Here is a 4,465-nt window from a genome sequence, read left to right as displayed (position 1 = left end):
ACACACACACACACACACACACACACACACACTATCCAGCTTGATGAGAATAATAAGATAAATGATGGCTTTAGTAGGTGTCATTGGCATCACAGTGTTGAATCATTTTCCTGGCAATATATTGAGCTCTTTAATTGGCCAATCTGGAAACTCAGCTTTTGCCAGCTGGGCAGTTTCCCTCCTCCATTTTCTTCAGCTGCAACAGGAAGATAAAGGAAAGGAACTTGGGGAATTTTCATAGCCCTCTAGTTTACTACAGTTGATTCAGGAAAACTTAGAAGGCCCTGGATTTCCTTAGGGATTAAGCAATTCCTGGCTCCTGTATTCAGGTTTGGGATTACTCTTGCAACATCACAAACAACTAGTCATCATTGCCAGAAATATAGTCCAACTAAATATCACCCACACTCTTTTTCTCTTAACCTCTGTTTCCTTAGGGTTTAGTTTAATAAATCAGATCTTTGCCTATGTTGTGTGGTTACGAGGGTGGATAAAGGAAGTTGGTAAAAACTAACCTCTCTCCTAACCCTGGCTAAGGACTGAGGAAAGAAAGCCAGATTAGGCTTCATAATTCTCCAGGGTTTTCCATAGAATTCCTTATCACATTGGACTGAAAAATAGTTTCTCAAAATTTGACAGGAATGGCAGATCAGCAGGATAGAACCAGTGCTGACGGATGCAAATGGCTCTGTTTGACAGTGATCTCTCTCTTCTGATGCCAGTGTGCTTTCCAATTGGGTGAACTTCACTGCTTCTTGTAGCATCCTACAGAATGTCCCAAGAGAAAGGCCCTGAAAGCCACTACTGTGACATTTTTCTACCACATCCTTCAGAACTTTAGCTTGATGGATGATACATAGTTTGAATTCCAAGATACCACAGGCTAGAGTTTAAGCAAATAGCATCTATCTGTGGGACCACTCCAGATTTGAACTCTACATTTTGAAGGCTGTTTCCAGAAGCAGGGTGCTCTTTCTAGAACAAACATATTCTGGGTAAACACAACAAATTCCTGAGCACAGCTTCATATGGAAGACTGCTCCAGAACTGGCAGATGAGCTGCATCCAGAGTGGTACTGAGAGCAACCCCAGATCTTGTCCAGGTAGTATGTCAAAGATGTTCTTGATTAGTCAGCTCCATTTGCTAAGGTCAAGGGGTAGCAGAGAAACACAATATGGTCATTTTTTGATACTTTTGTTCTATATAAATTTAACTGAAGATCAGGACTGTTATGTGGCTTTGTCTTTACAGAATGAGAATTTAAATGTTGATAAGCATTTGAAATAAAATCTAGAAAGAGTCTAATGAAAAAGAATCACTTTAACCTCCCAACAGAATACCATCACTTTTAAGAAAACGAATTCGCTTGTATAGAAAATTCAATCCTGTTCAGAGTTTGTTTATATTTAAATATGCCATAGCCATTCCCAGCTGAAATTGTCACATAGGCACACATATTTTTCTTTTTAAATAAAAATTCAGATAGTAGTCATATTCCATAAAAGCAATCTTAATGTTTTGAGGCTCAAAATACGCACTCTGTCTGAATCTGTTTGATAAAGATCAGATACACTTTAAAACTGTTAGAATCATGATAAAAGTTGCATTTACTGTTCTGCACTTTGAAAACTGTAGCTATCTATGGATGGGTATGTTATATTTACCTCTATGCACTTTTATATTTTTGGTGACTTAGCGTTGACCTGTTCTTTCCAGAGTCTTCTAATCTCCTGTGCCAGTTGTCAGACCATATTTTAGCAAAGTGATGGTTCTAGCACTCTATCCATAAAGAAGAGAGGGTCTGGCAAAGGCTATAATCTTTCCACTAACTCTCTGAAACTGCCAGTGTGTGGGCACGTAAAAAAGCCTAACAGAATCAGATGATGGGAGGAAGTTAGCTATGGCAGCAGATTTGGCCTCAGCCTCAGTAGAGACTGTGATAGTGGCAGTGTCCAGTCCGTGGGCCAAAAAAACATAGCACGTGCTCAGCAAATAATTGCTAAAATGCTGACCTTGTTCTCTTTACTTTTATTAGTCACATGCTTATCCCATTGCTCTAGACAATGTGTCTGAGCTCAAGTCAGGAAGTGCTATGCCAGTTCAACCTGTTCTCCTTGATGAAGGAGGTAAATTCTTTCCTGGAAACCATCATTCAGAAACAGAAAGGAAGTTCTATTAATAAAGAAGAAGTAGATAAATGAATATTGCCTTGACAGCTAATGATGTCTCCAACTAGGAAAGAGAATACCAATGGAGCAAGAACTCTGGTCTCCAGACAGACATCCTGGGAGTCTGGACTAAGGAAATGAATACCTAATAATCATGAGCCCTAATCCCAAGGGTCAAGGCCCTTCGCACCAGCCCAAGTATAGATGTTCCTGCAGAGAGTCTTTTCAGCTTAGAACCAGGCCCTATTTCTAGATATGAATGTGTAACCTCTGAAGGGAGAAGACATCTTCATTTCAAAGCAGCAGAATTACTGCAGTTCAGTAACCTTTTCCAATCTGGCAGGATTCTTTTGAAGGCAGAGATGGTCCTAGCTGTTCAGAATTAAAAGTATGTTTCCCCCGACACACACACATGTTCCCAGAGTAGCCAGGATTCTTGTTGCTTCATCCTCCACTAACTGCCTCCCAAGGGCCACCCCAGGCTCCTGATCTGGATCTGGCCTCTTCTTTCAGTGTGGACTCTCCCATAAGGCCCCACTAACCCAGCAATGAACCTTACCCCTCTAACCTTTCTCTGAGTCCACTTCCTCTGACCACAAGAACTAAACAGTTCCATGTTCTACCCCACAAAGGCTCCAAACACTGGGCCCGAGGAGTAACTAATAGGTTTTTTACAAGCCTCAGATAATCCAGACATTTAAATATTGATGTTCACTTCTGGGTAGCTATAAACACGAAAGGAGGAAAGAGCATATGTAACCACTTCCTCTCATTCATCTCACCACGATAATGGCCTTCAGTCAATAAGCCCAGCTTCATAAAAAGAGGAGTCATTCAAATTCAAAGAGAAGATCTGATGTGCTCTGTCATCATGCCACAAGGGGCCAGCCATTTGATGTCACTTGCTCTGCTTACCCAACACCTATATACCTAGATATACACAAGTGTACACACAGGGTTGGGAGTAGGAGGAGAACTGGAGAAATCCTGGTCCTGAGCTGAAGGGAAAAAGCCACGCAGGTGATGCATCTCAAGGCTGGAAGGCCGTGGTGTCATCAGTGAGGAAGACACATACGGACCATTAGGATACCATGGGTAGACCACAGTGCTAACATGCCCCAAAGAATCCACAGTTCCATTTTTATTTCTCTCCCAATCTGCTAATCCTCTCTGGCCCTTCTCTGCTTTGGCATACTGATCTTAAACATACTTCTCTGTGTATCTCTGCCATCTGCTTATCTTTCTCTAGCTCTATATTATTTCTTGAAAGTTCCATCGAGAAGCAGACATTAATTTGTTGCAGTGCTGAAACTTCTGTTGTCACCTGTAACTGGCAGTTATGATTAAATGTTTACAATCCACTGAAATACCTGCTTGCTTCTAAACTAGGATCAAGGAATAGCATTAAGACCTCACACAGCAATCTTAATATCATCCTTAGGTTCAGTGAAAACACCATTAATGTCACAGTTGATGCTCACAGAATCACAATTCGTTGACTTATTCATAACTGAAAGTTGATCTGCCTTGCACAGACCTTCATGTTAATGGACACTTTATGCTATATTGATGTGGGTTTCCCTACTATCACTCACCAGTCTTTCCTTCTTGAGAGTGGTGCCTTCATTAATTACTCTGAGGCCAAGAGTCACAGATTCACTTATATTACCAAAAGATCTTGATAGAAGTGGTTTCTCCCATTTTTCTATGAACTGATAAATACCTACCTAGGCAACAGAGATTTTTAAAAAAAAATAAAAGAAAAGAATATCACTGGATTTAACAATCTGGGAGAGACTGCATCCTCTCTCTAGTTTCTCTGTATCAACATTCAGCCTGCTTAGGTGAAGTGCTCAGCCTTAGATTTCTGCCTTTGTTCCCAGTTCCTGCTCAACATTGCCTCTGGGTACAGTGGGAAGACTGGGACCTATGGAGCTTTGTGGCAACAGTAAAAAGAGAATCCTCAGAGACATAGAGATTAGTATGGATGTTTGTGGAATCTAGGGCAGAATATCTCTGGGCTGAGGAGCTAATGACCAAAGAAGCACTAAGCTTCCAGCACTAAGCCCTGCCTTCCAGGACTGTCTGCTGCAGAATGATCAGGAGGCTGGTCAGTCGGCTCCTCTAGTTTGATCATTGTTATCCATCCCTCTGATGGTTAAGTTCTGCGTTTGGCCTTGAATATACTGAGCACTGTGAATGGACTCTTCTGACCTGCCAGTTTTCAACTGCTGGTCTAGTGCAGTGACTGTCCTTTTAAGTAGCATTTGGAAGTCTAAAACTTTTTTTTTAATTA

Source organism: Mus pahari, chromosome 1, assembly GCF_900095145.1.
Source record: "Mus pahari chromosome 1, PAHARI_EIJ_v1.1, whole genome shotgun sequence".
NCBI classification, from domain to species: Eukaryota; Metazoa; Chordata; class Mammalia; order Rodentia; family Muridae; genus Mus; species Mus pahari.
Note: the sequence above shows the minus strand (reverse complement) of the source record.